The sequence below is a fragment of the Canis aureus genome, chromosome 5 (genome assembly GCF_053574225.1).
Source record: "Canis aureus isolate CA01 chromosome 5, VMU_Caureus_v.1.0, whole genome shotgun sequence".
Taxonomy (NCBI): domain Eukaryota; kingdom Metazoa; phylum Chordata; class Mammalia; order Carnivora; family Canidae; genus Canis; species Canis aureus.
This window is the reverse complement of record NC_135615.1, coordinates 65,036,397-65,057,415: the sequence shown is the minus strand read 5'-3', so window position 1 is coordinate 65,057,415 and position 21,019 is coordinate 65,036,397. Positions and strand designations below refer to the sequence as shown.

Below are 21,019 nucleotides of genomic sequence, written 5' to 3'. Positions count from 1 at the left end.
AATTGAATATAGCTTTCTCCCATTGGAAAAAAAAAAAAAGAAAAAGGAATGCACACATCCAAGGACAGCCCCCAAACTCCCAAGATCCCTTAGCACACTAGTCAATTTTATGACAAAATTAATCTGGAACGTGACTTATGGAGCCCCAGAGGGAAGTCACTGGGGCCGGTAAATATGTAAACATGGCTTTTTCGGTTTCCGTTTCGCATGAATACAAAATAAACGGCGGCCCTCCGCACGCTGGAAAGTTCTTCCTTAAAGTTAATAAAATCTGTCAACTTCCATAAAGGCTGGGAGGAAGGGAGTCCACAGGTGCAGGCGCCCGGGCTCGGGCTCGGGCAGTCGGGGCAGCTAATAAAAAGCCCTGGACACCGCGCGCCTCCTTCCCCATCAATTCTCATCAAGCGTTATTAGAGTCATCTGCCGCCTCCGAGGTACGCGCCCCGCGCTCGCCCCGCAGAAGCGACAATGACATTTGGCCGCGCTGCAGGTGCGGCTGTGTGTGGCCGCGCGGCCCGAGTGGGGCGGCCTTTGTGGCGCTCGGGCCCTTTGATCTGGGCCACAAAAGGGCCGCAGAGCTGCAGCCCCCTGCTTTCTGCTGGCGGCACCGCCCGGGCAGGGGAGGGGCGGGTGGGGGAGGGCGGGGAGGACGGGGGGGGGGGCGGCAGCAGGAGGAGGAGGAGGAGCAGGAGGAGGAGGAGAGGGGGGCGGGGGGGGCCTCGGGAGGGGGTGATCCATAATATTTATTTCAACAATAGCTTCAAATCTTTTTAAACATCATAAGAACACGGCTCATTAAGCCCACAACAGCCTTGAAATTGTGTTATAAAACCGCAAAACAGAAATCAATACATTTGCTAGAAAGGAGGTAATGAAATATATTGAGTTGCCTGAGAAGTGGTTTGTATGAATCATAATATTATTATGCGCGCATCAATCCCATTTCCAATACTTAAAGTTAACCAGCTAGCGGAGAGCGCCCCGAACCCTCGTTAAACAAGCTCTCCCGGTTACGGTTACGGTTACGGTTACGGGCCGGGCCGGCGCATCCTATAAATCACCCGGGGAGGGGCCGATCGATGGCGCCCACCCCCGAGCTTCAGCTGCCGCGGCCCCGTGGCTCCCGGGCCGGATCAATACCCGGCACAATGGCCCGGAGGACGCCGGGGGCCGCGCCAGCGCCGTGGCCAGCTCCCACCCAGCGCCCTGGGCCAGCTGCTCAGTCCTGCCGCCTCCTCCAGGGCCTGGCTTCCCTGCTTCCTCCACCCCGGGGCTGTGCCTCTGAGGACCCCGGGCTCGGAAGGATGCCCCCCTCCCTCCGCATGGGGCATCCTCGGAGTCTTTTCTCATTACTTTGTTTTTTATTTCGGATGGATGATGTTTTCTCTCTTCCCCTGCTGTCCATGGCTGAAACAGGGATGCATTTTTCTCGGTCTCCATCCGGATAGATTTTGAAAAGAGGAGCTGAAGTTTCCGTACTTTGAGGGCCCTTGTAAAGAAAAGCTATGTGAACTTTTTGCCAATTTTATAAAAACGGGGGGGGGGGGGGGACCGCATTGCCAAGGCCCCTCCTGCACTGGGAGGAGCTTGAGAGGTGGAAGCCCCTCGCTGGGGCCTCGAAGCTTTTGGAAAAGCCTGACCCAGAGTAAAGCCAGGCCCCCGAAATCACCTGATCCTCGGTTTTCCACACCACCTCCACCTTCTGGAAAGTAAGCCCCCTGAGGACGATGGCCTTACCTGACTTTCTTCCCTCTGTGTCTCCCTAACACAGAACCTGTCATATAACAGGTGACCCATGAATAGGGGGATCTGGGGGATCTGCTCTGCAGGGTCGGCCATGGAGCTGCAGGCTCCAGTCTAAGTCACAGAGGTTGCTCCGTGGCCTTGCACTGTGCGTTTGGAATTTGGACTGACCGTTAAAACAAGGGCTGGTTGACTCCCAGAGCATTCTCAAGCGGCCAGTAAGATAGGGACATAGGGACAGCCACACGTAAGCATACATGCGTACACAGACGCCAGGCCTCGCACCTGAACACATAGAACCATGCGGCCAGATTAACGAAGGCGCAACTCCTCAGATGTTCTGAGTTTTGGGGAAAGCCTCTGCCTCAGTAGATACTAGCAGAGCAGAGCATGAGGGCCCCCAAACAGTGATTCTCAACCTGGGGTGATTTTTGCCTCCACCCCTCAGCCAGGGAACATGTGGCACTGGCTTGGAAGCATGTTTGGTGGTCACGATCCCGGGGGAGGAGAGGATGAGCAGGGGGAGACGTGGTGCTGTGGCATCTAGTAGGTGGAGGCCAGGGGTGCTGCTAAATACCCTAGGATGCGCGAACGGCCCCATGACACAGGCTTGTCCACCCCCAAATGACCACAGTGCCTGGATTGAGAAATCCTGGACTAAGTCTGCACCAAGGCTTTTTTTTTTCTGGCCGGAGTCAACCGTGCTCCTGGCACTGTTTCATCCGCAGTGCCTTTGACACTCTCTAGGAGAGGCGGGCTGGGGAGCAAGAGAGCCCATGGCCCTCTCTGGGTATCACGGCCGGGAAGCAGGGCCTCGTTCCAGCCCTCCGCTTCACAGCCACCCACAGCCATTGTCCCCATCATGCTGCTGCTGCCACAGCGCTGGGCCTTTGCTCCGGGGCCACTCGAGGACAAGCCCTCCTTCTGACTTCTTCTGACACACCGACCAGTCACCCTCTTGCTGAGGGTTGGCTGTCTCAGCTCCTGTCCAGCTTCTACGGTACCTGACCCCAGAAGGGCTTGAACAGAACAAATCAGCAATCTTCAAATCAAGGGCATAGTTTCTGCTCTCTACACGTGCCCCAGGCACACCCAACACCCTCCTCACACGCTCCCAACACCTCCAATACCTCTGCACACGCCAACACCTTCCCTGGGCCCCACCGGGGGCCCCACAACACACCTGTCCTCCGAAGCTACTTGGATAACTATTTCAGACTCGAAAGACAGGTCTGAGACACTGAATGTGCCTGCATTTTGGAATCTAACAGATGGGTGACAATAATTTTCCCAGCCCTAGATTCCACGCCGCCCCCCACCCCCATCTCGTTCTGATTCCCCTGTCCCTGGTTCCCTTTCCCCCTCCCCCACTGCCTATTGTCTCCCGCTTCTCCCAGAATTGATCATTCATTCCCACCATCTTGGCCATTTGCAGACGCAGACTTTATGACAACCCCAATTTTTGCCCTTACTGGCCAGAAAAGATCAGTGGTCACATGAAACAGCACAAATGTGATTTTCTTTGTTTGGAGAGGGGAGTGTCATCTCTACTACATAATCCCAATTATGCACAATTAGCTGACTCAGGCCACCGCTGGCCACTTATTGACCAGGCAGATGGTCACCCGGGCTATGATTTTTGTCATTGTGGAACCTGAAAACCAGTTTAACGTGGGCCCAGCAAACCATGAAGAGGTCTCATATTTTCTAGTTAGCCTGATAGCTACAGAGAACCTGATCATTTTAAGGACCACACTAAAAAGTAATCTGTTCTTATAGTCTTTAGGGTAAAAAAACTGTTTTTGAAAATTAAATTGTTTTCACTTACAGGAGGTGCCTGGCAGACCAAAAGAAAAATCCTGCATAACAAAACTTTCCATGTTGTAGGGCTCAGAAATGCCTAAGAGAAATTAACCCAGATGATTGAATTTTAAAACTTCAGAGAAGGATGAAATTTAAGAAAAACAACAAGAGTAAAAATTGCCCAGTCCTGAACACATTAAACTCACTTAAACAAAATAACCATCTTTCAAGTTCAGATTTGCCATAATTCGGTCATGGTTTATGAAACCAATATTGAGTAAGAAAGTCAAAATGATTTCTTTCTCTGTAAATTTTTGGGGTTTTGTTTATAAACACAGAGATTCCATCATAAAATGTATTTTTTTAAGCCAAGCACGCAAAACATGAGGAATTTCTCCAAAATGGCCAGCAATTTATTCTCGTTTGCTATGTTTATGATCTACAGGATGTCCATAAAGCCTGGAAACATAGGGGAATATAAATAATGTGGTCAAGAACTAATAATAACTATATTTCCAGACTTTATGGATGTCTTTTATCATCACTGTCTTGTAGACAGTACAAATGAAAAGCTACTTAACATTTCTTAAGCGATGCAAATATGTATTCGAGTTGAGAGTAAGTAGATCTTCCTCTACATAAGAATGTACCCCATTCGTGTACATTTTTTGGAAGACAGGTAAAAATTTAATGAATACAATTGAAGATGACTTTGTAAAGTGTGGAATCTTTTTTTATTTTTAAGTTTATTAATTTAATTGAGAGAGAGAGAGAAAGAAAAGAGGGAGAGGGAGAAGCAGACTCCGGGTGCGGTGCTCGATCCCAGGACCCTGAGATCATGACCCGAGGTGAAGGCAGACGCTTCACCTGCTGAGCCACCCGGGTGCCCCCCGTGCGGAATCTTTTTGAGAAGTGAATTTGCCAGTTTTTGAAGTAGTGGCTGGCATAGAATATGATGATGGGGACCTGGAGGATGATGGTGATGAGGATGGCCATCCGTGTCTTGAGCGCCGCCATGCAGCAGGCATTTTGCCAGGTGCTTTCCAATGTTTATCTTAACAAATGGTCTTTCATCTCTCCTGCCTGGATCAGAACACATCTTTAGGCACATACACCTAATATGGAGAAGATCCCTTTTTTTTTTTTTTATTCCTGGGCATGAATAAAATGTGCTGTCACAGGAAGAACCTAGAAAACGTGGAAAAAAATTTACAACCCTATATCCCACTCCCAGCTCTTTCAAATAATGAGCTGTAGGCCCCTGGTTACATCACTTGTCCTTTGTAGTCTTTGATTTCTTGTAATATCAGATAAAACTATTCTAGGGCTAAGCATGCTAGAATTATAGTCTTATCAATTCCATTGATAAGAAAGCTCCCTTTTTTTTTTTTGTTTTCTTAAAAGATTTTTATTTATTCATGAGAGACACAGAGAGAGAGGCAAAGACATAGGCAGAGGGAGGAGCAGGCTCCCTGTGGGGAGCCTGATGCAGGACTCGATCCCAGGACCCTGGGATCACAACCTGAGCCAAAGGCAGATGCTCAACCGCTGAGGCACCAGGTGCCCCAGGAAGCTCCTTTTGTTTTAAGGAAGGATCCATCTCACAGGTCCCATCGTCCATAGGTGAGTAAAACAGTGTCAGCCACAGCCTGACCTCCCAGTCCATTGGGAGGCCCAGTGGCATTGACTGGACTTCCTTGAAAGAAATCTTAGGTGCCCATTCCAGTACTCTTAGAATGGAAAAGCCAGGGACTCCTGGCTGGCTCAGTCCATAGAGCATGTGACTCTTGATCTAGGGGTTGTGAGTTCAAGCCCCACATTATGAGTAGAGCCTTACTAAAAAATAATTTAATTTAAAAAAGAGAATAAGAAAAGTCAATTTGAACAAGGGCATGATAACTTACGCCACAACTCTATGTGAGATCGTCTTATACCCACTAGGATTCTAATTCTCGAGGGCAACTCTGGTATCATACTCATGGGCATCGCCTCGGTATCTGGCAGGCAAATAGATGCCACCTAAGTGTTCCTTCACTCAAAGATGAAACTGATGGAAATATCAATCAGGACCTGACCTTAGGGCTTTTACTTGAGTAGGAGAATATTGGGAGGGATTGTGCAGTAGGAGGTGAAGTTCATTGCTTTCTATCTCCCATCTGACCACCCTCTCCCTACCCACTGCCCCCCCAGACCCATTCCAGTCCAAAGGATTTGAACCCTGGGTTCAGCTGATGATGAACAAATCCCATGTGCCGCATCGCCTATGCTTACAGCAGTCTCCACTGCGCACCTGTGTGGATGCGTGTTCTGTGTTGCCACCTGCACGTCTGGGTACATGTGTGTCCGCAGATGTTTCTATCTCTTGCCGGCAAGGAGTGCCTGTCTACAGCCTGTGAATCTTGATTGAAAATCGGCTGCTTGATTTTCAGCAGTTGGAGCAATATTTTCATGGAAAATTACAAAGAAAATGAGCATTTGGAAACCAAAGTTGCCGACCAAGAGCAGGGAAACGAAAGACTGTACATCACCTAGAACAGGAGACCCCGGAATTGACTTCCCACCCATCTCTTTTATTCCTGTCCTCCTTTTGGAGGCCGGTTTGCCGGCCAGGGAAGCTCCACCGGCCCCCTCTCCGCAGCTCGGAGGCTCTGCAGATGAGTCACATAAATTACCGCAGGAGCAAAGTTACCAACAAGCGCAGCGCACACAGACGATCTAGGTCAGAGGCACGAATCGATCTCAAGGCGCGAACCACTGACCTTGGTCCCGCTCGCCCGCTCTAAATTCCGAGTCCGTGTTAACTAAAGATCGCATTTCCATTGTTACGGCGCAGAAAGTGATTCCTGACTCGGCCGCGGTATATCTCTTCCCGAGCACCTGGAAGGCTTTCTGTGTAATCTTTTGAATATCCGAAACACAATTCCAAGCATTTCCAACTTAGACCTCTCTTCCCATTCACAGTCAACCCCAGAAGGAATGTGGGCCGAAGAAAAAGGAGCAGCACACGTTCCCTTTGTTCTGCATTGGAGCGATGGGATTTGGATCATCTGTGGGGATATATCATAACAAATTGTCTCTACCCCAGTTGTCCCTGCAAAGGTCGGGTAAAGTCCCAAAGATCGCAATAGGGACGAAAGAGATGCACACATTTCTCAATAGAAGGGACGTGGGGGCGGTTTCGGCGATTTTGCTTACTAAATGTGGAATTCAATAAATAAATAAATAAATAAATAAATAAATAAATAAATAAATAAATGTGCAATTCCTCGAGGAGTTCACTGCTACAAAGACTGCAAAGGAGTAAAACTTCGTTCAAGCAAAGGCGTAGAGAAGAGGCTTCCAAAGATCGGCGTTCAGCTAACTGTGCATCCAAACCCCTTTTGGCATTTGGAAACTATTTCCAGATTAGCCAAGTCACTTCTCTGCCTTAGAAAATGTTTTCTACTGAGACCATCTACCAGCCTGGGGCTGTGCACTCTCTGGGCCTCGGTGTCCTCAGGAGAGTACAGACCCACATGAGGACCAACGCCAGCACCACGAAGTTCCTCCTTGGAACTCACTTTGAAAAATAGAAGCTCTAGTTTCATGTTCTTTTATTGCCATTTAAACATTTCTAATAAAATACAAGTTGTGAGAGTAAACTCTCAGCTATCCCAGATTCCAGTAACTGCAGTTCTAATTATTCCACAGCAGAGTTCCAGGGCAAAGTCCTGTACTTTAATGGTAGAGTGCTAATTTCAATTTTAAGTGGTTGTTGAATATTAACCCTGACACTGCCCCGGATGGCAAGTTTTTCACCGTCAGCACTATTGACATTCTGGCTGGACGATTTTTTGTTGTAGGGGACTGTCCCGGGTGCTGTAGCGTGTTTAGCAGTAACTCTGGCTTCCACCCACTACATGCCATCAGCTACCCTCCTCCCTCAGTGGAGACCAACAAAAAATGTCTTCTGACATAGTTGAATGTCCCTCCCCGAGGGGTGTGCAAAATCGTCCCCAGTTGAGAACCACTACTCTCATCAAGGGAAAAAAAAAATCATTTATTAGACATTTCTACTCCACTTAAAAGAGAGGGCAGGGGCACCTGGGTGGCTCAGTGGTTGAGCATCTGCCTTTGGCTCAGGTCGTGACCCCGGGATCCTGGGATCGAGTCCCGCACCGGGTTCCCTGCAGGGAGCCTGCTTCTCCCTCTGCCTGTGTCTCTGCCTCTCTCTCAGTCTCTCATGAATAAATAAATACAATCTTTAAAAATAAAATAAAAAAGAGCACAGAGTTATAGTGCTTTTCTGGACAACAGAGTAAAAGAAACAAAGGACCCGAATTAGGTATTTCTATCCGTTTAAGGGAATATTAAGCAGCTACTAAAAATATATGTTTTAAGACACTTTGTAGGCATGAGAATATACTCATCCTATTACATTAAACAATAAACGAGCACACTAAGAGAGTATATTGCCATATACATGTTCTGTAAGACGTGTGTATTTGAAAATGCTAAAAGGAAAACCACAAAAATGAGAACCACTGTTATTTGTGGGTGGTTAGATAAGACAGTATATATTTTCTTATTTAAATTTTTCTGTTTTCCTCAATTGTCTGCCATGAACATCTATTTTTACCATTTTAAAGCAGACAGAAAAAGGACAAAGAACTTGGTATTATACAGCATGTGAGCAAAAAGCTGCAAACACACTGCCATCCTGTATTTCTAATTTAATTTTCTTCCACACCCTGAAGGAAGCATAGCGACTCCTTTTGTACTTAGCCGATCCTCTGCTCATTAAACCCTCACATCTGCTTTCCTCTGCTGTCATCAACCGCGAAGACCAGAATTCATGGCATTGTTTATTTTGTTTTATACCTTGCTTCACAACCTGGGTATGCTTGTTCACTGATTCCCTCATTCATTTATTCAATACCCTGGTACTGTGCTAGGTCCCAGAAATTCAGTGGGAAACAAGGCAGGTAGAGTCCTTGCTTTCATGGTAGATGGACACTAAACCGATATACACATACATGGACATCATCAGTCCAGATAGCAGTAGGAGCTATTACTCCTATTACCATATGTATGGCAATACAGCCTGGTGATGTGTTAAAGAAAGAATATATGGAAAAAAGTATTTTAGACTACTTTAGGCCACCTTACTTTAAGGTGGTCAGGAAGGGCCTCTTGGAGGAGGTGACATTTACACTGAGAACCAAAGAACAAGAAGAGAGAGTCCCGTGGAAATTGGGAAGATCCAGGGGCAGTTTTCCAAATATGAATTTAATGCCCAAGACATACAGAACAAACGTGGAACATTAAGGAAAAGAAGAAAGGCCATGGCGGTCGGAGCTTTGCAAGCAAGGGGGAGAGTAGCTGGAGACCAGGTTGGAAAGTTGGCAGGGCCCTGATTATATAGCCCTGGTACTGGATTATACAGCCAGGCTAAGGTTAAGGTGTAGTGAGGAGTAGAGGCAATGAATCAGGATCTTGGGATCAGAGCCCTGGAATCTGTGATTTAGAGCAAATTATCGAGGTGATTTTGCTGCCCTGGAAATTTGAAGAACTGTGGTTCTTGAGTATTCACTTATCCAACAATTGTGGGACTGATTCTGACAGAGGTGGGGATGAACTCATGGAGAGCCTTGCTACTCAAGAGTGTGGTCCATGGTCCAGCAACACCAGCATCACCATAGAGCTTTGTAGAAATTCAGATTCTCAGGCCCCTCCTCAGCACTACTGGATCCGAACCTGCATTTCAACACCATTCTGAGCTGTCTGAATAAACTAGACAGTTGGAGAAGTACTGATTTATTTTTTATTTTTTAAAGAAGATTTTATTTGAGAGAGAGAGAGAGAGAGAGCATTAGCAGTGGGGAGGAGCAGAGGGAGAGGGAGAAGCAGGCTCCCTGCTGAGCAGGGAGCCCAACCTGGGACTTGATCCAGGTCTCCGGGATCATGACCTGAGCTGAAGGCAGACGCTCAACCAACTGAGCCACCCAGGTGCCCTGAGAAGCACTGATGTAAGCCAGTGTCTTATATATCATAATAAAGCTCTATAGAGAAAAAGAAGTGGAAACTGTATGATTTTTAGTAATAAGACATAAACAACAAAATACCTGATTATATCGTCATTTTTTTCTGGTATGAGGAAGTCCCCTGTGAAAAAGCAGAGTGAAACTGTGTTTTAGGTTATGCCTGTGTTAAGCTTCCTTGGAGTGAACTGAAGTATCTGAATGGAAATATTGAACTCATTGGCTTTATAAAAGTTCACTGAACTGAGCAGTAGACACTGAAAATTATTCTATCATTTAGATTTATTTATTCTTAAGCATTTTTAAAATTATTTAAAAGATTTTTTTTTTGAGTAATCTCTACACCCAATATGGGGCTCGAACTCAAAACTCTGAGATCAAGTTGTATGCTCTGCCAACTGTACCAGCCGGGTGCCCCTAGCATTTAGGTTTTTTTAAGGAGAGGAGAAGTTCTTTATTAAAGCGACTAAGCATCAATAGTTATTATGTTGGGCAGCCCGGGTGGCTCAGCGGTTTAGCGCCGCCTTCAGCCCGGGGCCTGATCCTGGGACCCGGAATCGAGTCCCACGTCGGGCTCCCTGTGTGGAGCCTGCTTCTCCCTCTGCCTGTGTCTCTGCCTCTCTATCTCTCTCTGTATCTCTCATGAATAAATAAATAAAATTTAAAAATATTTATTATGTTATACTAGTATTACATATCTTTCTTATTTTTTTTTAATTTTTATTTATTTATTTTTTATTTTATGATAGTCACAGAGAGAGAGAGAGAGGCAGAGACATAGGCAGAGGGAGGAGCAGGCTCCATGCACCGGGAGCCCGATGTGGGATTCGATCCTGGGTCTCCAGGATCGCACCCTAGGCCAAAGGCAGGCGCCAAACCGCTGCGCCACCCAGGGATCCCTACATATATTTTTTAAATGTATGAGACAAAGAAATACAAATACTACCATATCAATAGAGAGTTCCATCATTAATTTTTGACAATCATCAATCTTTTCTCGTGTTCCCCCTTCCTCAAAATCCCTCTGTCTCTGTCTCTTTTCTAATTAATCTAGTTGTCGTTTTGGTTTGGTTTTGCTTTCTTTAATGCAACAGCTTTCACCGATTCTAAGACAGGTCTTGCTTGTTTTCCTTCGGTGTCAGGAAAAGACCATGTGTGCATGAGCCCTCTGTTTACTGTGCGCGGTGATGAAGATCAAGCCCATCGGCCCACGAGTGCTTGCAGATTTACCTCAAACTATGAATGAGGGTTCCTAGGGTAAAAACACTATCTTTTAAATTTTTTTCTTTCTTTATTTAGGGGCATCGGCTGCTGCTGTTCTTCTGCCTGAATCAGTCATAAAGATGTTTCTTAAAAAAAGGGGGGCACCGGGGTGGCTCAGTTGGTTATGCATCTGCCTTTGGCTCAGGTCATGATCCCAGGGTCCTGGGATCAACCCCTATATCAGGTTCTCTGCAGGTTCTCTGCTCAGCTGGGAGCCTGCTTCTCCCTCTCTCTCTCCCTCTCTGTGCTCTCTCTCTCCCTCTAGTAAAAAAAAAAAAAAAAAAAAAAATTGGTAGAAAAGATTTGATCTTTGCCCCTACCCTGGCTGGAGGTAATGAGAACCGGAAGGAGATGAAGACACCTCACCTGGGGAGAGTGGCTCCACCTGGAACATGGACATGGGCTGTTTGGTTCAGGTGTCTGGGTGCAGCCTGTGACTGTCTTGGTTAACCTCTTACGAAGACCATTGCTCTCACATGGACGATGTCCTTAGCAGGGAGGCTCTCCTGTCCTCCAGACTTCCAGAAGCAGATGCCCCCGGAAATGCAGTCACTCACTTAGGGCATGGCCAATGGCAGTTTGGTCTACCTCTCATCCTTATAATACAGATGGCAAATATCTCTATGGCAGTGGGGGGTGTTCCTGTTAATATTCCACTTGGGTAGTACAACAGCTTTTATAAAAGTAGCTGAATGTAAGCAACCTGAGGGTAGAGATTCATTCTGCTTTTCGTTGCTTTGTATCCCAGAACCCAGCACAGAGCAGGTGCTCACTAGATGTTTGCCGAATGAACGAATGAATGAACCCAGCAGCAGGCACCTTCCTGGGGCCTGGGAAGGCTTCCCTGAGCTCCCCTCCTGCAGTAGCTAGACTTTGCTGTCCTGGGTGCCAGTGTCCAGAGCACCTTGAAGTCCCCGTGGGCTTCCACAATGATGGTCTGCACTGCCCTATGAGTAACAGGGGGCAATCCTGGTGCTGCCCAAACTGCCTGGCCACTTAGAGGTGCCTCATAGTTTAATAAGCTTTAATAACTGCTTGATGAAGGAAGGAATGAGGGAAGGTGGGAGGGAGGAGAGGAAGGGAGGCTCTGGGTAAGTGGCTAATTAGAGATTGCTCTCTCTACATACATAACTCCATGTCGATCTGGGTGGGGGGGAAGCTAACCCTTTTTTAGTCTTTGTTGTGGTTGGGTCTGAATTGAACCTTCCAGACTCAAAGGTGGGAGAGCCTTTTGGCCACAGGGCAATTACAACCTCCTGAAATAGCGTTTCATTAGCAAGAGCACTGGGCTAGCCGGGAGAAAAGATGGATTGAAATAGTCCTCTGCCACTTAACGATCCAACTCTGGAAAAGTCCCGTTAAGTTTTCCCTTTTTTTTTTTTTTTAAGGTTTTATTTATTTATGCATGAGAGACACAGAAAGAAAGGCAGAGACACAGGCAGAGGGAGAAGCAGGCTCCCTGCGGGGAGCCCAATGCGGGACTCCATCCCAGGACCCCAAGATCACGCCCTCAACCACTGAGCCACCCCGGCAACCCTCCCCATCTGTTTAAAGGGAACACTCTACCATTCATTCTGCCCTGCTGGGTTGAAGGAGACAGTGAGTGTGGAAGTGGTTTGAAAAGCAAAAAGCCCCTGGCAAACAAAGGATGACCAGGAAAACCTAAAGTCTGGCCTACCCGGACCAGCTTAAAGTCATCGTGTTCTTTCTTTCCCCTTCTCTACCGGCAAGAACATCTGCAGGAAATCCAGGGTCCTGTCTGAGTCCCAAGATTTGCCTCCTGATGGAGCCCTCCTCTTGAAATGCCCTTTTGCTGTGCTTTACCTTCCTGACATCTTCGTCTCCTTGAAAGTATCTGCCTTCTGCCTTTCTACGTTTTCCTGCTGAATTAATCCGTGTGGCATTCGCCACTAACCCAGGTACTTCTGTCTCTGGGCCTTCCTTTCTTCACTTACCAAATAAGCCGGCTGGACCACAGTGAGGCAGAAAAAGTCAAGTATGTGCAGAGGCCAGCAGGCTGGTAGCCACGTGAGATGGGTCGGGTGGGAACCGAAGATGGACAACAGGTTTGCTTCAACCGAACGGGGACAGTCACACTTCTGTGCTAGCCAATTGTTGAAATGTGGGAAGGCGAGAACACTAGATCATTTGACATTCCCAAAAAAAAAAAAAAAAAAAAATCTGGAAATTTGAACTTTTATATGAGATCTCCTGACTTTCAAATGCTGGCAATGCTTTCAAATTTGTTAAATATGCCTCGTGAGCCAAATAAAACACATATGCAGGCCGAAGTCAGCCTGTGAGTCTCCACTTTGTGACCCAGGGCCTCTGGGTGCCTTTTTAGCTCTGAGAGCTGTGGTTTTTCTGGGCTGTGAAATCTGCTCAGAAATACCCAAAGCTCCTTCCACCTTCTTTTTTTCTGCTCAGCTCCTCTTTGTGTCTCACTTGGGCTTCTGTGATGGCCTCTCTCTAGCCCTGGGTATCTGCCCCAGTGGCCCTATTTGGAAATCGTCTTTGCAGATGTAATCAGGTGCAGAGATGAGGTCATTAGGGCAGGCTCTAATTCCATATGACCAGTGTCCCTATAAGAAGAGAAGACACATGGAGAAGGTCCTTGCAGAGGAAAGATGATGGGAAGATACATGAGAATATCACCTGCTGCTGGAAGCAAAGGTTGGAAGGATGTGTCTACAACTTACAGGATATTTCTACACCAAAAATCACTAGGGATACCAGAAGCTAAGAAAAAGGCATGAAAGATTTTCCCCTAGAGGTTTTTTTTTTTTTTTTTTCAGATTTTGTTTATTTATTCATGAGAGACACATAGAGAGAGACAGAGACATAGGCAGAGGGAGAAGCAGGCTCCCTGTGGGGAGCCCGATGTGGGACTCCATCCCCGACCCCGGGATCACACTCAACCACTGAGCCACCCAGGTGCCCCTTCCCTAGAGCCTTCAGAGGGAACATGGCTCTGCCAACATCTTGACTGACTTCCAGCCTCCAAAGCTGTGACAAACTAAGTTTCTGTTGTTTTGGTTGTTGCAACCACCCTAGGAAACAAATATACTGGCTAATCAGGGGGTGGCACCCAGACAGGAAGGAAGGCCAGCAACTCCGACCTTCTCATCCTTCTCCCCCATGGCATGTTCAGATCATGAAAACCTGACCCTCTTCCTAAATTTCAACTATTTCCCTCAGCATTTCCTTCATTTTCCAGGAATTTGCAAATCTAGCTTTGCGCACATAAGAAAATGTGAATGTCATCAATATTCTTCACGGAGAGATAAACGTATACGGCTACTCATGCCTGCCAACTATCTCTTCACTGTGATAAATCAGATGAAACATCCCTTCCTCCACCCCCCCGCCCCCCCCCCCCCTTGAAAGATTGCATGACTTGTAGTGTGTGAAAAAGAAAAAGGAAACCAGTTGATGTGTTTTCCCATGAGAGAAGGAAAGAGGGCGGGAAGTAAAGCTCCACACACTGCTAGGTGGATGGATCATTCCCTCCATGGAAAAGATACAAAAATATTTTGATCTGTAAGTATTAACAAGGTCTTTACAGGGTAGATAATGATTATCACGGGCAGAAAGCATCCAGTGCTCACTGAAGGGAGGTATTGGAATTAGTGTGTGGATTTACAATTAGTGTGGATATCTGCTCTTTCTGTCTACACTCTATGCTGAGCATGAAGGACCCTGGTCAGGAGGGTTCTCATGGCAAGAGCAGGTGTTTGGGGAGCAGAGCACTTGCCTGTGAATCCTGCAGGATCCTACCTCTCTGGAGACTTCTAAATGGAGTAGAAAAAGTGAAAGGTGCGGAGATTTGATTTATTTATTTTATAATTCTGGGCCTGGGGTTTAGTTAGGGAGGGATGGGCAGGTGGTTTCTTAGATTTGTGACAGGGCGGGGCAGCCCCGGTGGCGCAGCTGTTTGGCGCTGCCTGTAGCCGGGGGTGTGATCCTGGAGACCCGGGATCGAGTCCCTTGTCGGGCTCCCTGCATGCAGCCTGCTTCTCCCTCTGCCTGTGTCCCTGCCTCTCCCTCTCTCTGTGTCTCTCATGAATAAATAAATAAAATCTTAAAAAAAAATAGATTTGTGACAGGGCAAAAGGATAGCAGAGTGGTTAAAAGCAAAGCATGCTCATTCTGGAGCTGGATGTCTGGGTTGAGATTCTGTTTACCAGGGGTGTCCCTTTAGACGTTACAGGGAATCTCTCTGTACCTTAGTTTCCCTATTCATAAAATGGGTGTCTTGATAGTATCCACCTCATGTGGCCGTTAGAGGGATTTAATGAGTTAATTCAAATAAAACATTTAAAATGATGTCTGACATTTCATAACCACTATAAACACATCTTATGGAAATGGTTAACAGTGGCCCCAGTGATGTTTAGTAAGACACCACCCACAAGCTCAGTGGGTTAAAGCAACACCCATCTGTGGTTCGGCTCCACTCAACTGGGCCTGGCTGGGCCTTGGCTGATCTAGGTTGGGCGTGACTAGGGGTGGTTCCATGTTGCCTCTATTCTTTTCCTGAGATCAGCGGGAATGTTCTTCTCGTGGTGATGGCAGAGGTACCAGGGCCATGAGTAGACACGTGCAGGAGTCTTGAGTCCCCAGGAATGAAAGTGGCACAACCATCGCATCTGGACAAAGCAAGCCAAGGGGCCAAGGCCAACGAGGTGGGGAAGTTCAAATGCCCCACGGGGGATGGCACTGCAAGTTACATGCCAAAGCAATGGAGGAGAAACAGCCAGAGACCTGGTGCCGATAACGTGAGCTACCACAGTAACTCTTTTTATTATAATTTACCTAAGAAGTACTGGACTGAAACTGGGAAGGATAAATATAAATAACTCAGGCCCCAGCTCCCTGACTCACGTCTATTCAAACAAAGAAGGGTCTTCCTGGCCATTCCTGGCTCTGGAGATTTAGATAAAAGTGTGTGTGCACCCCCACAAGCACACACGTGTTTGTTAAAATGAAATCTTTGCTGAAGGCCACAGACAACCTCCCTTTCTGAGCAGTATTTCTGAAAGGGACTCTTCTAGGAATGATGGCTCAGGACCACATTATATTTATTGGGCCCCAGAAGCCCCATAGTGAGCACTGTGACTAAGGATGCTCAGAAATGGTGGGACTCGGGAAGGAAGTTATCTTAGGTACCCAAGAGCTGGAGCCCGTTACCAATGGGGTGAGGGACTATAAATGGGACAGTGCAGCTCACTGCACCGAGTAAGCTTTAGCGCTCAGTTTTGTTTTGTTTTTCTCTTTTGCGCTCATGTGTGCATTTACGGAGAAATCCTCTTTATAGCAAAATGCTTTTAAAATCCTCCACGTGGAAGCAGCCCAGGAGAGGAGAACACACAGATGAGCAGCATGAGCCCAGTCGCTAGTCTCTCTTTTCCTGCCGGAGTGGCAGCTAGAAAACTCTGCATCGTGGATGAGTCATTGCAGAGAGCTGGAAGCTTAGGTTATTGGCCTGTGCCTTCACCACCACTCCCCCCATCCCCAAAACTGACTGCCAGTCTCCCCTCTAAAGCCCCTGGTGCTGTGATTTCAGAGGAGAAAGAGAGAGGGGTCAGCTGTACTTCTTGGGGCCTTCGTAAGTGGCTTTCCAACTTTTTCGATGGCAACCCATGCTAAATACATTTATCGTGTGTCCCGGTGCACCCATGCACATGCACAAATGTGCGCGTGCACACACACACACACATCCCTTGAGATGAGTAAGACACGACTGACCCTTTCTATTGAGTGTGATATATTCTGATCCTTTCTACTCTATTACATTTAAAAGATAATGCTGATGATGACTTCTAGACTGACTTCATAATGCCCCGATGGGTCTTGACCCACAGTTGGAAAAATTCTGGGCCAGCGCCAAGGTGTGCTGACAAGTAGAGGAGTGGGATGGCGACCAGGAAAGAAAACTCTTTAAGAGCACCCAGGCTTCATGCTTGTCTAAAGCAAGAGGCAGTTGGAAAATGAGGAAAGGACAGAGCAGCAGGTGTGTTGGTGTGATGTGGTGGTGTCGGTGTTATTTGGAGTTGGGGCACGGCACCCAATGGTTGTGATTGGAAAGACTATTGAAGAGAATCAAATCTGGTGTTTCCTTATTCCTTCTAAAATAAATATACGTAGGTTTTTAAAAAGGGAGTAACTTAAATGAAGTCATCCAGTAAGTAAGAGTATAGGTGGGACCCCAATGATGTGACGTGGTGAACATGGTAGAGTCTGAGAGAAGCTACTGGAAATACCGATGGGAAGCAAACCTTGTGTGGTACAGATGGGGAAGGTGGTCCATGGATCAGGCAAGTTAGGACTGTGCTCTGGGGTTGATGGTCAAGCAAGTGACAGCTCCACATCTCCTGGCATCCAGGTGTTCCTTCTCTCTCTCTGGGACTCAGTTTTGTCATCTGGTAAATGACAGTGGTCCTGTCTGTCTCACAGAACTGTAACAAGATGAGACCTGCAGAAGCACCACAGATTCTGAATGTAGAAGGAGCTCCACAAGCTCTTATGTCCCTCTCTGTCCCTTACATCAGGAGTGGGGCCTGCGATATGGCACGTTTACCCACGTTTCTAGGTGACTGGGGCCTCATACTGGATGTGGCCATGATTACAAGAAGATGACATGACCCCTGGTTTCTCTCCACACCCATGTCCTAACCAACCGACCATGCTGCATCGGGATTCAGCCGCATTTGGCAAGCTGGATGGGGTTCCACCTTGGGCCTAACAAGGAAGGATGGGTTTGTGTAGCCTCCAACACAGTGACACTTGTCTTCAAAGCCCTCCGTGGATCGTCAAAAACTGATGCTGGGTTTGACCTCCGTGAATGAGTCGCCAAGGGCCCCACACAGAAGATGGCCTGTTCCTGGGGGTGTTTATAAAGGCCCGGCACAGGCCCCACCCCCATCATCTTGGCTTTAGAGGGGGCCAGAGCCAAGCTGACAGGCAGTCCCTGAGTCTTTGTTAAACTTGAGCTCAGATGGCCATAGAAACACAAGAGGAGCCAAATCATATGTTTAAACAGTTAAGAGGAAACCCGGCTCAGCAAGGAGCTACAATCCTGGATTTAGCCTGGGTGAATTTTCCTTTACTGGGATTTCCTGTCCCGTTTCTGGATGTTTCTATCTATCAAATGTTCCCTGGCAGTTGGTTTAAGGCCATCAGCTCTGCTGTGAAAGAAAGCTTTACACAGTACTTGGGCTTCGCTGCTAAAGTATCAAGGGCTGCTGAATAGTACGGACCCAAAGGTTGGCTTCTATGACAGAAGCTCTGGTCTCCGTCTATCCTGCCGCCATGGAAAGAGACCAAACTCAAAGACTGGCCTTAAAGAACCATCCATAACAATAAAGGCCAGCATGCTCTCCCCGCAACAACTGCCTGGGGGGCAGGCGACAGTGGGGTTTGTGGGGGGTAGGTCCTTAAGGAATGTAAAGTAAGTGAACCCAAAAGTCGGCCTCCTGCAATGCTTTTAGACCGCAGTTAAAATTTAACAATTTTTTTATGTAAATCATCTGGTATACTCAATTGCAGGGGTTGGTTGGGGGGGGTGGGGGGTGGGAGTGCGGACAAGAAGGGAACAATGGCCTGGGATTAGATAATTTAGTTAGAGCTAAAATTCCAGGAAGTTTGTGTTGATCTGGGCCTGGATCTTGTTACTTTCTAGCTCAAATCTAAATCTTTATCTTCCTATTATAGTTGAGAGGACATTTTTTTTACTTAGTCATTTTTACAGTTGTGATTTTTAGCCGCTTTCATCCACTAGAGCCAGTTAGATTAGCAGCTCTTAGCGCGGAGATGAAAATATTGGTAGGGCCCAATGGGCCCTGTTTTGTTTATTCTAACGGAGCAGGCTTTGATCTAAACATATTTCCTGGGGTCTGGACGCGATGACCTAATTCCTGTCTTATCCTTCTCCACTTTCCGTGAATCTCAGATTGCGCTTTACTGTGGAACCCTTTGAAATGCACTTTGCATGTTTTCCCACTTTGTTACCCCCTCTGACATTTGTTTCACTTGGGGTAGAGTTGTGTGACTCCTAGTAAAGGTTCCGACGCTTTATTTTTCTAAGGGGGCTGCTAAGTTTTAACAGAGCAGGAGCTTTTTCTTTCTCCCTCTTCCCTTCAGGTTCTCTCATGCTTGACATTCACAACACGCCAAAAACAATAAGCAAATAATCTACTGCTAGAAGTTTATGTCAACTGCAAATCATTTAGGATTTTCTGTATGAACGCTTTTTCTAATTAAAAAAAAAAAAAAAACTGCCCCCCCACCCTCCACCCCACCCATAAAAGTTAGTTGAATCAACCTGGCCTCCCAGGGAGGACGGAGATGGGAAAACTCTAAACTCAAAAGTTATTTTCAGGTGTCTCTAACCTGCTTTCCCCTCCCCCACCCCCGCCCCCAGGGTCCTTTTTCGTGTGTGGGGGGGGGGTGTCCTGGGCAGCTCAGGCCGGTCCTCGCTCTCTCCTCTTTCCCTCCCCAGGTCCTTGGCCATCACTACACCGCCCTTCCACGTATCTTTTCTAGACGAGGGGGTCCGTTACGTGACTCGCTGTGCTTTCCTGTACTTCCACCGTGCACATTTTAAAAATAGGAACGGGGGGTGCATGTCACCCAAATCAGTATTTTTAGTTCAAAAATGTCGTCACCTTCGCCGTCATCGTCGCGGGCAGCAGCAACCCAGGAAATTCGGTTCTTCTCGGTCTCCAAACCACCTCCGTGCAACTCCCACGTTTCGGCGGGGGCGGGGGCGGCCGGGGCGCCGACCTGGGTCGCGGGGACGGAAGCCTGGTCGCCTCACCAACCTGCACCGTGTCCCTCCCGCGGGCTGAGCCCCAAGGCCGAGGCGGGCTCGCGCAGGGAGGGGCAGCCCGAGTGGGCAGGTCAGCATCAGTGGCTCGAGCTGGTGCACGGAGGCTGGCCCCGCGGGGACGAGGGCGCAGGGAGGGGCCGGGACTCCGGGGCTCCGGCCTCCCCCTCGGGGCTGCGGCGCCCCGGGAAAAGTCTGCCCGGGCTCCCCTCGACTGCCCTCCAGAAAGCGCTGGAAGGCTGGAGGTTGGAGGGGCGCCGCGAGAGAAACAATTGCCCGGCTCCCGCCCCGACCGCCCGGCTCGGCTCGCGGAAGCGGACGCGCAGCCCCGGGTGGCGCAGGGCCGTGACCTGGGGCTGGGGGTGGGGGGGGGGGGCGGCAGGGCCAGGCCCGCCGGGCGCATCCGGAGCGGCGGGGGGCGGGGGGCAGCGGGCACTGCGAGCCCGCCCCTCGCGGGGGCCTGTCCCCAGGCTCCATCCCAGGGTGCGGGGCCCGCTCCCGGGGAGAGCGCCCCGACCCCGAGGCCACGCGGCCCGGGCGCCCCAGGGGCCACAGACGCCTCCCCTTCTGCCTTTCATAGGACAGAAGCTTCTGGCCAGACCCGCGGCCTTCCCTGCGCGACCCCGCTCTCGAGCAAAGGCGGCTCTCCTGGGGCGCGTGGCCCCGACTGCACAGGGGCAGCCCCCCAATTCTCGTGCACCCAAGTGCACCCCAACACCGCGCGCGGCCCCACCAGCACCCCGTCCCCGCGTCGTCCTGGCCTGGTGCCCCAGGCCGAGCCACGCAGCTGGGGAGGCGAGTCCGGGCGCAGACTCCTGCTGGGAGGCGACCCGATGCTTGTCCCTTACCTGGGTGCAGGGCCACTGGCCACCGGCGGCCTGCTGGCGGCTCACCACCTACCTCCCTGAAAGAAACAAATCGCCGGACCCCTGTAGACACCAACTTCCACCCTGTCCGTTTGCTCACCCCAAAATAGTGCTCAGGAGGAAAACATGTTTCCCCTAGAACAAAAGGGAGAGAGGAAGGATCAGATTGAATTTTGGTGACGAAACATTCAAGTTGTAATGGACTTTTTCTTTCAAACATGCATGTGTGTGACTCAATGCCTGAAAGACTAATTAACGGACCGGTTGACCTCTGTGGGTTGAGGCCTAGTTTCAGAGTCAGATGATATAACCCCCACTGCATCGGGCATTCTGCAGCCATGGGGCTTTCTCTGCCTGAAAAAAGCCACTGAATCAAGGGAAGCGGATCCAGCACCGTTGAAATAAACCTGAAATCTAAATGGGCCAAATGTCCCGCTTCAAGGATGACCTGTTCAGATGAAACCTCCAAGAACTGCTTTTTATTTCATTTTTCCTCC

General features: G+C 48.5%; 2 long non-coding RNA genes across 3 annotated transcripts; one reads left to right on the top strand and one right to left on the bottom strand.

Moving 5' to 3' along the window:
* The first annotated feature begins 741 nt into the window (after nucleotides 1-741).
* LOC144314401 (uncharacterized) lies at nucleotides 742-4,265 on the top strand. Its single transcript, XR_013380278.1, has 2 exons — nucleotides 742-1,709; nucleotides 3,574-4,265. It is a non-coding gene; the product is annotated as an uncharacterized LOC144314401 (long non-coding RNA).
* On the bottom strand, nucleotides 4,264-19,951 carry LOC144314400 (uncharacterized). 2 transcript variants are annotated; one of them, XR_013380276.1, is made up of 5 exons: nucleotides 19,496-19,951; nucleotides 17,108-17,304; nucleotides 12,785-12,968; nucleotides 9,651-9,690; nucleotides 4,264-4,734 (listed from the first exon to the last, which is right to left on the bottom strand). It is a non-coding gene; the product is annotated as an uncharacterized LOC144314400 (long non-coding RNA). The 2 variants fall into 2 exon arrangements; XR_013380277.1 differs by having other exon boundaries at nucleotides 4,264-4,629.
* Between the last annotated feature and the right edge of the window lie 1,068 nt (nucleotides 19,952-21,019).